The sequence below is a fragment of the Botryllus schlosseri genome, chromosome 5 (assembly GCF_051294905.1).
Source record: "Botryllus schlosseri isolate E-star chromosome 5, Bs_hap1, whole genome shotgun sequence".
Lineage (NCBI taxonomy): Eukaryota > Metazoa > Chordata > Ascidiacea > Stolidobranchia > Styelidae > Botryllus > Botryllus schlosseri.
This window is the reverse complement of record NC_137240.1, coordinates 20869123-20883199: the sequence shown is the minus strand read 5'-3', so window position 1 is coordinate 20883199 and position 14077 is coordinate 20869123. Positions and strand designations below refer to the sequence as shown.

At 38.4% G+C, this 14077-nt stretch overlaps 2 long non-coding RNA genes across 2 annotated transcripts; both read right to left on the bottom strand.

Annotated features, from left to right (window-relative positions):
* Positions 1-5005: 5005 nt before the first annotated feature.
* On the bottom strand, positions 5006-7404 carry LOC145438773 (uncharacterized). Its single transcript, XR_013915023.1, has 3 exons — positions 6673-7404; positions 5717-5803; positions 5006-5308 (listed from the first exon to the last, which is right to left on the bottom strand). It is a non-coding gene; the product is annotated as an uncharacterized LOC145438773 (long non-coding RNA).
* A 225-nt stretch (positions 7405-7629) lies between these two features.
* On the bottom strand, positions 7630-8416 carry LOC145439408 (uncharacterized). Its single transcript, XR_013915195.1, has 3 exons — positions 8033-8416; positions 7883-7973; positions 7630-7817 (listed from the first exon to the last, which is right to left on the bottom strand). It is a non-coding gene; the product is annotated as an uncharacterized LOC145439408 (long non-coding RNA).
* Between the last annotated feature and the right edge of the window lie 5661 nt (positions 8417-14077).

The window sequence follows — 14077 nt, the reverse complement described above, 5'->3', positions numbered from 1 at the left end:
TTACCTTACCGCGACGCATCAACACATAATTAGGTTTAGGTCAACATGGGACTCCAAAAAGTGTACCAAATATTCGGCAGCGGCAGCTATAGCACTGATTCAGAAAATAAATATTGATCGCCTTCTCAATTTGGTGGTAACATAAACGTTACACTTCACGCCTATGCACTCCACGCCCCATGCTGAATTCAAAAATATGTCTTACAACGAATTTAAATTTCATTGGTAAAAGCAGCTCTTGCAATCATAACCAAATTGCTATTGTTTAGTTTCTTGATTCTCATATCATTGGTAGTTTGGCACCGTTTGTACTGATTATACTTGTTATTTTATCAACTGTTTAGGTAGGGGAGATGTGGTACCGATGGATCACTGGGACCGAAAATACTTGAAAAATTATCCATGATAATTCCATGATTACACTCCGTGAATTTGTCTACAATTACATGCTGACAGAATCTTTCCTCACATGCAAAAAAATTCGACCTGCGTAAGTTATGGGGTCTGTGACGAATGATTTACGATTTAGGGGGTGCAAAGTAAATTTGGATCGACATTTGCATTTTTCTTTATCACCTTTCAGACTAACTAACCCGCCACAAATTTTGATGTGAAGTATAGGGCTTGTATCAGGGTATATAATGGCACATATTTTTGAAATCAATACCATCTTCGAGTGGACTATTTTCAGGTCAATTACAATATTTATGGGGTGGTGGACCTATGGTACCATAGCCCAATCAGGCAAAATAGATGGACCAACTAATCACTCAACAACAGAAACTCGCCTACATATATATCGGCTGTAAATCATAGTTACCTGTGGTGTTTTATCGCTATTACGAGGTATTTGAAAGTCAAATTGTCGATTTGCGGTAATATGTATGTGGCATTAATTTTGTAAGTTTAGGCGTAAATCAAAACATGATTATAGGCCAACATTTGAGTTGATATAATATATTTTATTCTTGATGGTTACGACGAAACATTCTTCATTGGCTTGCTGTATAGCTTAGCTTATAGTACACAACAAAACAAGTTAACAATATTGAATTTTTGAGCGTATGTCCCATAGGTCCCATGGTCGTGTGACTTTGGACCCACCCGGTAGGGACCGATGACACGTTCGAGCAACAAATTTTAAACGTTCCTACATATTTTTTGAAAAGGCGGATATTCATGTAAATGTCCGCGATAGGTAGAGCTTGTATCAAAGTGTTGAGACAGCAAAAGATCTGTTATTCTCGGCTGAAGATTTGAGGGCCAGAGATCATTTTGCAATTTTTGATCCATCGGTACCACATCTTCCCTACTTGTTTTTTCATAGCTATACAGCAGTGATATGCCAAATCATTAATTAATATAGATATACACATATGGGATATATGAAATTGGTGCTGCATGTAGGCCTATATATGACTGTCTGTATAATGTATAAGGCCAGCTGACCAGCTGACTTAATGACCTGATGGTCGAATCGCTGGCCACCACTTCACCGCATTACTTTCTTTCATTTGGAAATAAACTTTTGTCTGTCTGTCTGTCTTTCTGTCTGTCCATGTCTGCTATTCTCTTGATCAACCAACGTATGGTGTAATCCAAGATCACGCAGCGCGCGATGCTGGGTACATCGAATTTGCGAGGGAGATTGGTCGCTGGCGTAACAGCAACTTAAACGTGAGGATTTTGTAAAGGGGTCCGAACCCTTAACCATGGATACGCGGTTTCCGTGATCTCTCAAATACATGTTTATACTGACACGAGAATAATTATTCAGGCCGTTAAGAAAATTTACTGACAACTTGCTGCAATATCGATAAAATTAGGTGCATTGGCGTATCATACCAAAGCACTTACTCAACACATCAAATGAGATGATAAGATACATTACTTCGTCCATCAGTAAGAATATAGACTATAAAGACATCAAGAATCCGTTTGCGGGTGTACATTAGGGCTGTTCAAAAATAACCTTTTTTCCTGAATCTTGCGGGTTACTTGATTAAATCGTTAGGTTGCCTTTAAAAATGACGCACACCAAATTTGAATTCATTACAACCAATATTCGCGGATTTCGTAGAGTTTGAAAATTTTGAATTTGCCTAAAAATGCAAAAAAAATATTTTTTTTCCAATTTTCCTTCCAACCTTATGAAATTGTTGCGCTGTCTTCAAAAACGATGCAAAACAAATTTGACTCAATTCGAAGCCGTAGAAGTGAAGTTATTTCAGTTTTTCTTTCATAATTCTGGGATTATCTTTGATTGGTGGATCATCCCAGAGTTATCATCAAAAAACTTGAATGACTCGGCTTCTGCAGCTTGGAACTGAGTCAAATTTGTTTTGCATCGTTTTTGAAGACAGCGCAACAATTTCATAAGGTTGGAAGGAAAATTGGAAAAAAAATTTTTTTTGCATTTTTAGGCAAATTCAAAATTTTCAAACTCTACGAAATCCGCGAATATTGGTTGTAATGAATTCAAATTTGGTGTGCGTCATTTTTTAAGGCAACCTAACGATTTAATCAAGTAACCCGCAAGATTCAGGAAAAAAGGTTATTTTTGAACAACCCTAGTGTACATCCAATTATATAAACGTTTCTGCTAGAAGATCATAAGCAGTAGCTGATGCGAACGACAAGCCCTTACTTATATACACTACTTGACGATCACGTAGGAGAAAAACTAGAATGAGTTAATCAGGATATGAAAATATGACTTCATTTGGATGAAACACTAATTGATAAGTTGTGATGATTATGTCACAAACACATCAAAGATGGGGAATGATCGTCGAATATGTGGGCGAAAATAGTCGTTTGAAAGCCTACATTCTGAGGTCTATTCTATCACGTAACAGCATAAATGACCGAACGGTAACATGATACTAACGAGTGCTACAAATTGTGATGTCAGCATGACGTTATAATATGTGCTGATCCCATCCAATTTCACAGAGGCAATTGACCCGCCTTTACGGACGTTTGTTCGATCAAAATATAAATACCGATGTAGATTAATTGGACCCGAGATTGATCACCTCCATGACGCCCGAGTAATAGTAATCGTTCGTAAAAAGCACATCAACCGCGATGAAGTAAAGTGTAAACAAAGCAATATCGTATTCTGCATGGATTCAATTTTCGACTTGCAACCGCAACCCATTGTGATGCATTGGTGGCTCATACCAATGCACTACTCGACACATCGAAGGGATTACATAATTACCTCGTCAAGCAGTACAAATAACAACTGTAGATATATTTAGATACATTTAAAGTGACACCTCTAGTACTTCATATCATTCAGTTTTCCGGTAATATAATTCTACGTCATGACCAGATCATAAGCAGCGGATGATGCTAATGACGAATCCCTACTTACATAGACTACACTCTAAATTTCATTAGCGTTTATGAGACGGAAAACAAAACGCCTAAAGTGAGTCGATTTTTACCGCCTGATTGCGTTTCATATTGCGTGTCACGCTTTTTTGCGTTTTAGGTAACGCTGTCGTGTTTAATATTGCCACAGAGCTCGAAATGAAAACAACTAGCCCTGACGTGTTCAACAATGACGCGAGAACTTGAAATATAACGAATTTTATTGCAAAAAGCACCAACTCATTTGAAACATAGGTGCAACGTGCAATGACGCTATAAACGTTATGCGCACAGTTGCGACATAATTGGATTTCTAGAATTATATAGTTGACAAGTCTGTCTATACCAGGGGTTCTCAAAGGGTGGGCCATGGCCCACTGGTGGGCCACAGAGCATTTTGAGGTGGGCCACAGAGCTATTTAGAAAATTTCAGAATTAAGTTCAGTTATATTTCTTATGTTATTCGCTAAAAATATATTCGTATTATCTAATTATACGTAGGCTATACATATAGCTTTTCATCCGACTCTGATTAGACGAAGTGGCACGTATGAAGTCAGCTTGTACAAATCGAAAACGTTCGGGAGAAACGGTGGCTTTTTCTACTGGCTATGACAACCTACAGCTAACAGCAACTAAAAAAATTCAAGCGTATAATAGGCCTAACTGGAAGATAATGCTGAAGTAACCAAGTATTCCAGCAGGGTCATATGTCGTATGCCGTTGAAAGGGGTATGCAATGAACTCGCAATGAAATGCAATTGATGTACAGATTTACTGTACTTCGGCAGGCCGTATTATTGCAAGCTAAAAATAGCCATAATTGCAAATTATTAGCAACTTCTGGCGGAGGTATACTGCACCGCCGCAACGAATCTTAATGGATTGAGGATTTAACGGAGGGCATTAATCTTGGAAGTCGGTTTAAAATGTCCGGCCTGGAAATCATTGTACATAATGAAAGAGTCGTCACAGGAATTGATTGCATCATTGGATTGAATATTCTGACTTCGCAGCTTCAGTTGCTTTGGTACAAGACATACAAAGTAGCCTAAATCATGCATATTGAAAAATCTTTCTCCATTTCTCTGCAGTACCCCATTCACCAATGGATTGTTCAATGCTGGCCCAGAATGATTATAATATTCCCCACAATAGTATCACTAATTCCTAATCGCACAGTGCGGGGATCTCATCATTGTGTTTCGCGACGCGAATGGAGCAGCGGACGAAAATAATCTATAGTTAGGAGTTTTAGCACATGATCTACCAGAGCCGTAACTGCCGCACCCACACCCCCAATTGGGGGAGCTCGAAGGGGTTCAAGATTATTTCGTTGGTCGTTTATTGGAGGATATTTATTCAACTAGATTTTTTTTGCGCGCTTCGCGCGATTGCATCTCCCGGGAGATCGAGATTTAAATATCATTAGTTTTCGAAAAATGCGCATATTTTAGAGAAATAGGCATATCGGCGCTGTCCATGACCACGCGTTAAACAGGATTATGACCGTAAGATATCAGGTGGGCCACAGCACATTTATAAACCGGAAAATGGGCCACGGCCAAGAAAGGGCTGAGAACCCCTGGTCTATACCATTGGATATTCTGAATTCTCACAAACAGGCCTCACGGTATTTTTTTTCAAATTCAGCGTATTTTGCCGATTTGAAAAAGTAGTTTTATTCGTCCCCGATAAGTGTCTTTTGAATAAATCCGACGATCATAAATGATTTTGGATACTTAAGGTCCCAGGCATAGTAACAAGACATCAGGTCAATGACCATGTCTGGGATTCCTTGATCTTTTGTGCAGGGTATAGTGATTTCATCCGCCAACACCTACCCCTGATGAACTCCCGACTCATGGATGACGATAAGTAGGTGCAGTGGGTCCAGTTTTAGGCATTCAACTTTAACATCATGTGCCTGAAACAATAAGGTATAAGTCATTCAATAACGCGGTTATTATTATCTGTTGTCAAAATATCAAATCATGACCACCATTACCACACTAGATTGCTGATGGACTGGCTAGCAAGAATAGAACTTGGAGATCTGACTTATTACACACAGTTAACACTAATTGATCGCACGCTAAGAGTAACATCAGTGATGGAATACTTTTACTTTTTCCGTATACTCAAGAAGGTTCTGCCTTGGGCATTAGTCACAAAGATGCACCTTGCAATTAAAAAGGTTTGTGAAATTTACGGCATTTCCTCCACTCTACTGTTGTAGCATGGCTGACTACTTGGACCACCTCTGGCTGGACAGCCCTCTCACCCACAATACTCAGCAAGATATCATGGCCCAAAATTTTCAACCTATAATTACCTGCTGGACGGCAATAGCGAGCAACTTTGATGTTGATTTTAAGCGCTTATCCGTCATTTCTTTTTGGAGGAATAGGAGACCTTTCACCTCCTTACTTTCATCTTCTTCCTGGAAAATATCATTTTGATAATGTTATGATTAGGTCACGTGCATATCTCCATGTATCTCAATGGATTACTTGGTAAATACAATTGTAATAAGTGGAAATATTAGCTACGGTTTTCTTGACTTGATCTAAATAAATCAGAGGATCACAAACTTTTTAGACCAGCGATTCCCAGCTGCGAGTCTGACTCTCAGAGCCGCATGCGTCTTACATTAACTTTACTTCTACTGCTGATAGACTTCTACAGATATTTGTCGGCGACGTGCTCTTGCACATATAAGTAGCGTCTAGATAACGGCTAATGGCGAAGCGTAAATAGCAGTAAGTTTTATACTACTCCGCGTATATTACCTGGCAAACTTTTTCATGTGTAATTATGGAGAGCTACAATGTAATTCCATATGTGGAAAATAGGCAAATTATACCGATTTCATCCACATCGCTGGGTTTAAATCAGGTTAGTTTGATACAGGGTTGTAATGACTCAAGTCCGATTCGAGTTACAATTTTCTGATGACTTGAGTCAATCTGTGTATTGACTCGACTTGGACTCGAACCAGGTCACATGACTCGAGACTTAACCGGCCAAGACTTCATTGTAATTTTGAAGAATAGTAAAGTAATTACACTATGCGGGTTTTGTCTATTGGTATTGGTACTCGAAAATGTGACTAGAGAGTGCTAAAAGTGGGGAAAATTAGTATATTATAAATGCGAACCATTCGATATCAACAAACAGGTATAAAAATTGGGTTTAACAAGACCTCAACTGGAAACTCAGCAGTCAAAACAATGACTTGGACTCAGACTAGAGTCAGTAGGTAGGTGAATGATAAATGATCTAGTATACGGTACTGACCGTTTCTCCAGACATTGCACCGATCATTGTATCCACGATGGAAAGCATAGTGCGGTGGCGCTGTATGATTTCTGCTGCCGAACACGATGTCAAAACCTCGAATTCTTCTCGGATCTGAACATAGAAAAAGCGCATTACTATGTTATCATCAGTTATCACTCGGGCAAGTTTTTACAGCTTTTGCAACTTTTTTTACAGCTTCCGACAGATACGCAGATACTCATGATCTACGTACCATGGTGTTTTAAGCTGTTTGGAGAGATTTTCTAGTGCAACTTTTCTCTATTTTTATAGCCAATTTTTACTGCAACTTTTATCAAATATGGCGTAAAAATGTAAAGGAGTGATTTAGTAACCATGCCATAAACTATTTTTAGTATTGTTCTACTCCCTTCAGTTTGCATACCGAAGAGCCATATGATAGGTTAGCTGCATCTCAGTGTTATCTATGACACAACGGAGATAAGTTCAACCCCCCCTGCCAAGTACAACGTTGCCCGAATAATATGTAAATAGATCGCTTTATTTATTCCGTCGTTTAAATTTGAAATAGTTTTCCCACTTCACGAACGCCCAGGCGAGACCGCTGAAAATTACATTTCCACTGGGTCCACTTCTTCTGGTATTCCCGCATTGCATAATTTTCTTGCTGTGTGCCGGGATAAAATGTAATTTTGAGCGGTTTCGTCAGACCGCCAAATAGCGAAATAACAAGTTTGACAGCTGTGCAGGAACTAGGTTATACAACTGAGCCTTTTGAGTATCTCGTACCTTAGTAATTCAACAAAAATTTTAAATGCAACTCATTTTACTGCAACTTTGTCAAAATTAAATGCAACTTTCTCTGGATTTTAGTGCAACAAAAACTTGCCCTAGTTATCACGTAATCACTGAAAATGAGAGAAACTTGAGCACATTCTTTCCAGGAGTTAACATACTCACTAGTTTCACATTGAAAAGATATGTAAATTTCCTTAGTATTTCTCGCGCACTTTGTGTTGTCATTTCTGCCAATACATTGCGACGCGAGCGATGCAATTTTCGAAGCAGAACGCTGATCTTTGCCCAGTCCGGAGAATGTTTTGTATACTTTTTCATCAGACATGCTTCGTTCCCTAACTCTGTTTGGTCAACGCCTTGAGGAAATATTGCCCAAGGGTTACGAAAACAGGGAACTGATTGAGACTATGATAGATCCTACCTTCGATTGTATATAATGATATCTTGATCGTTCTCTTTTTCCAGTGACGAATGTTTCGTATCTTTTGTGAGAGTTTTTTCGAGAAATGTGTCTGTAATTGAGAAACTCGTTAAATGACTATAGGTCGAAAAACTTGTAATATACACTTACCCAGTGATTACGCCCAATAAATTCCAGGCATGTATACATTTGACAAAGCAGTCTCGAGAATTCGAATATTCTCCTTTGGATGTCATATCACCTTGTGATAAGACATGGTATGCACTGCTCCACAACCGCATTTATACAATGGGCAACTCTTCCATGTTGCAATGCGGATGCAACATGGGCACTGAATTTGGGTAATGTCATTTTCTTGGTGGTAGTTGCGATTCCGGATTCACGACTTCTGGATTTGTTTGAACTTCTTCCGCCTAAAATGTGATAGTACTCAATTTATGCGAGCATTCGATGGAATATAGTTCTGCAAATGTTCACACCGAAACGCAAGTACTCGATGTAGGCAAGACAGGCAAGTACTAACTTCTCTTTCCATCTGAGTGAGTTCACTTTTCTGTAAAATATACTTCCATGTAAAGGTGAATGCAATAATTACTTTAATAAGTTCCACACATATCAAGAGCTTGTGATCGAGAAGTCATTGTATGTTCAAAATCACTATTTGGAGCATAAACATGGGATACTACATTGATCTAGCTGTGTTCGATAGACGTCAACCACTTCTGCAAGACAAGATTAGATGATAAATATCACTCCCTTTCTACAGTGGAAAAGTCGTAGCTACGAATATGGAAACAATATACTCACATCTCTCAGGCTCATCAAACGACGCATGATACCCACTTTGAAATTCATTTTAATAAAATCATCATCCACCAGTAATCCAAAAGCCGAGCTACATACTTCATTTTCTGAAAGAAATGACATACTGTTTAGTCCCAAACGTATGAAATGATAATCTCATCAATAGCTTTAGCAGGACAACCTTCAAAAGCACCACACCTGATCACTATTGTTGCTAATAATTAGGGCAATTTTTTTTTGACATGACAAAAAAAGTCAAAATTAGGTCAAAATTGTAGCGTTAGGTCAAAATTTGTCAAAATTCTTTACAAAGACCGATGCTTGTACAAACGTTTCACGCAATTGAATTCAGGGTAGATATTTTGACAAGAACCTACACCAGTCTTTACAGCAGCACATGACTTCATTTTTATGTTAAAACAAAATAAGTACAAATATAAAGATTTACATGGTGGTGGGAACCTTGAATCACAGGCTGAGAATTCTTGATAGATATATACTTGGATGTAGAACAAGAAATAACACAAATATTTTCGGCATTATCGTTACACTGCTCGTAAAATGTATAAATAAGTATGCACGTTGGTGCAAGTATCATATGATGCAACGTGACCGGTACAACACAAAATTCAAGAACAGCTGTAGGCTGTGCCATCTGTATCTAAAGCGTACAATCCACCAAGAAACATTGCTGCACGTTACCAAATATTAGTCGAGCTGTATACATGTAAAACAGCGCTATTTGTCATAACCTTGTCAAAGAGAACCTACCTTAATAGCTTTCTATGATTTGCGTGATCGATATACTTAACACTTACCGTTCAATAAGTCCACGTGTCTCAGCTCTATACCGTGTCCTAGCAGAAAATCGGCCAATTTTAAATCCATGGCGTCCAACTACGAATAACTCATGCAGCCAACTTCACTCAACGGAAAATTTTGTGAACATTCTCACTCTTCCCGCAATTGTCACACCATCGAGCGTGCGATACCACATCGTTTGTGACGTAATATTACGAGAAGAGGAAATTGAGGAATGAGCTCGATTTATCTCACCTTTATGTCACTCATGCGAAAACAGACGTCGCTCTCTCGCTATGCCGGTGTTTACTTCACACTCACGCATCTCGAGAGATGGAAAAAAGTCATATTGTGTTTTAATGTAACGCTTGGAATTTAGAGTGTATTCATAGTAGTCGTGTGGGAGTCAATTAGAAACTTAGGATATGAAAATCTGACTTCATGTCAAGGAAATACTACTTAATACGTTGTGATGATTATGTTGCATACTAGGGATGGTGCGAACCCTTAAAAAGTTCAGTTCGTGTACACGCGAATTATTTTGAAAAGTTCAATGTAAACGCGAGCGTAAACGCCAATCCGGTACCTAAATTATGTTCACCGATTCTTTGGTAAAATCATACTAGCTACTCCCACTTCACTGCGCGCGAAGCGCGACGAAAATTCTGGGCTCAACTCAACTTTTATGAATGTTAAATGTCGATACTCCGTGAAAACAGCCCGAATTTCTCAGGCTATCTTCCTGATTGGAGGATTAAACTACTTCTACTTGACAAAATGAAAATAGCGAAAAGTAAGTAAGTAGATCACAAAATATTATGAAGTAGAAGTAGAAGAAGTGGAATTCAGTTCTACTTGAGTAAGTACCAGAAGTAGAGGAAAACTACTTGAGTACTTCGAAAAAGTAGATGTACTTCGTTACTGACCACCTCTGATTTACACTGTCAATATATGCTGCTCAGTGGATGTGTTGATATTATGAAATGAGAAAATGAGAGTTAATCACCAAAAATAGGATTAATTTTTCGTCATATTTCGAAACAATTTTAAACATGATACCTCCTAAACTCTCTTCAAATCTCTATGCGCCCCTATCCGCGTTTTTCTATCAAGACAATATTATGATATTGGGATATTACACAGCTTTTCGAGTTGGTCGCTGCCTTCCAAGCACTGTGCTGTTGTGGATCGAGGGTGGCAGTTCTTCTGAAATTCTCCCTTGACCGAATGTATGTGTTCGTGTTTTTGTCATAAGACCGACTCAAATTATCTTCCTTAAAAACTGTAACCTGATTGGCACGAATTACTAGAAAGACCGGTTCAACCTTGACTTCAGTAAACAAATATTTATTGCTCCAAACCTTCTTTGAATGTCAGCACTCACCATGTAGTGCAGGGGATCTCAAAACTTTTTTTAGACACGCCCACCTTTATCATAGTGAAAAATGTCGCGCCCCCCTTTTCGTCATATCAAAAAATGCAACCAGAAAACTTGCAATCCCAGCGGATAGCACCATTAATCACACTGGGCACTTTCATGATTGATACAGGTTTCTGTTGGTGATGAGATCGCACACTTTCAGCAGTTGCTGATAGGTTTCACAAGATGTCTAATGATTAGGGTAGGTTATTGCAGCCTTTCCAACATTCTCTTCCTTTTCCGAGTCGGAGTCGTGAAAACTATAGTTGCTGGAGTCGGAGTCGAAGTCGTGGAAAAAAATGACTGGAGTCGGAGTCGGGGTTTTTGAAAATGACCATCACTTCGACTCCGACTCCAACTTCTTTATCACGAAAACAATTGCTTTCAAAGGTAGGCATATATCTTTCCATTACTAATATTAACTATGAATGGATTTTTATGTACCATCAATCACTGTTACGATACAGATCAGGACGGCAAAACCGTGATCCGCAGGCTGAGAAGGCTTTGTATGGCCTGCGGGGTAGTTCTCGAAATTAGCTATAACAGCAGGTAAAATTGCAGGCCAACCAAAGTTTGATTAGCCTGAACCGTGATCGCGAAATTCGATGCTTAATAAAACATCATTTTCGACGCATTGGCGTATCCAGAGCCAGCCACATTCATCGCAGATCTTCGTATATGACCATAAAGTAGAATATTTCGTAGCAGATTTATTTGACTGAAATTTTTCTTAGCACTTCGCATGATTTAGTGTCACATTCCTTGCATTTAGTATTGAGACCCCTCCTGAAAATTATATATACGCGTAATTTACAGAATTGAATCCAACTATACTCGCAATTAGGAGATAACGTGTCGTTCAATATGCGACTTCGCTTGTGCCCTCGAAGCCAGATCGTCGGCGATGAGACATTTGCACAAAATGACTGAGGCATGCTCACCGAAACCGTCGATATTGCTATGTCTAAAACGCCAAATCATCCTGCCCTTGCCAAATGAGCCCATTGCTATTCATAGTCGATTCCCAATATATGCAATTAAGATATTTATCGATCGAATTCATTCTTTACCTTTGAAAAAAGTTCGTGCATCGAGAAACCATGGCATGACTGCACACTGTACAGTTTCACACGGAGTTTTCATGACATAATTGTTATCAATTTTGAAGCTTATTCATATCATATAAGTCTCGTTTTCAATGTTACCTAATTCGGTTCGTTCCTATCGGACGACTAGAAAAAAGGTTATCAACATTCAAATTCCTTGAGCAATGATTCGTAAATCTCATGTCAGTCATGTGGCATTTTGGCGGAAAAGGTCGGCCACCCCTGACATATAGATCGAATTGGACATTATTTGCAAATTACAATTCAGTTCCATAGAGGAACAAAGAAGCAATATGCCTCTTAGCGATGCAGTCACAAATTGATGCATCTTTTGGAATTATACCATAATATTGTGACAGAGCAAATATATCCTCTGGTTGTAAAATTGATGTAAGTATAACCAAACGCTCCTTCTCACTTGACAAAATTAAAAATATATTGAGTGTAGCGTTGCTGCTTGGTTCGAACAAATGATTAAGAAAGACAGCAAGTCCTAGTCCTTGATTACTTGACTAGGTGCATGTACACTAGACATATGCTATTTCACTACTTCCGTAATTTCGTTTATGACCAATGGCTATCAGTAGTGTGAGAATGTGTGCGCTTGTGCTTCCAGTACAGTGTGTAATGAGAAAATTAGTAAGATGCATCTCTGTATTACTATTTGTTGCTGACACATACATGTGAGCAACACTTCCATTGTTTCATCTAAATTTTAATTATACAGGATGGGATATATGTCGAATTATTCATACATATTAGGGTATTAGAGAGTCCATGTTATAAAAACTGAATAAATATGAGAAAGGAAAGGATATTTAGAAAGGCAATCGTTCATGCATATAGTGAATAATTCGAGCCGAGCTACAATGAAACAATTTTGCATGCCACCGGTAATCATATGTTTGCATATGTTCAATGTTTATATGATATAGTCATTGAATCGTCACTGCGACATCTAATTTTCGAAGTAAATTGGTAATACTGTTTGATTCGGGTTTGGAGTCGGAGTCGGTAGGTTTAAAGACTCAGGAGATGGAGTCGGAGCCGGTGCATTGAAAATGTGTGGAGTTGGAGTCGGAGTTGGAGTCGGTAGTCAAATTTATCAACTCCACAGCCCTACTTTCTATAACTAGTAAATCAACTGAAAAGTGGTAGAGGTCTTTGCTGACAGTGAATTTCGGTGAATACTGCACCGAGTTATCAATTTCAACATGAATGTATTCCAAACATTGCAAGCCATATTATGTAACCTTCAACTGAATGCTCGGCTCACAATACTGAGCAGCAGAGGTATTCAGTAACGAAGTAATTTATTTTTCTGAAGTACTCAAGTAGATCTAATTTCCCGCTACCTCTACTTCGTGATATTTTGTGAAGTATTTACTTAATTCTCGTTATTTAAAGGTTGTCAAGTAGAAGTAGTCTAATATTCCAATCAGAAAAACCGCCTCAGGAATTTCGGGTCGGTTTTCACGGCGTATCATCATTTAATTTTCATAAAAGTTGAGTAATGCCCAGAATTTTCGTCGCGCTGCGCGCAGAGTAGACTGATATGATTTCACGACGTATTGGTGAATGTAATTTAGGTAACTGGTTACGTGGTTCCGTTCACATGGCATTGTCACTCATATGAAATATTTTATCACAGTAAATATGGCCTATCATAGCGTTTGAAACTGCCATTTAGAAATTTATCATTTACCTATCATATAGTAATCGAATAGCCCATAGCGTGTCATAATCTGGAAAAGTGGACTCTGACATTTTCTTAGCTTTACACTTGTTTCAGCAGACCACTGTTGAAACTTTATGGACAAAAGAGATGAAATATATTTTCCGATTTAGAAGTAGCATTTATATTTCTCTTTCCATTCGCGGTATCATACTTTGAATTCAAATAGTTTCAGTTCTTTTGTCTGGAGAACATGCACGTTGAAGTATAATGACAACTATAGTAATGTCTCTATTTTCCAAAAATACAGCTACGCTATATGGCATTTTTACGATCCATATTTTTTATTAACGTTTACTAATCGCGCAAAGTGAATACACCGGATC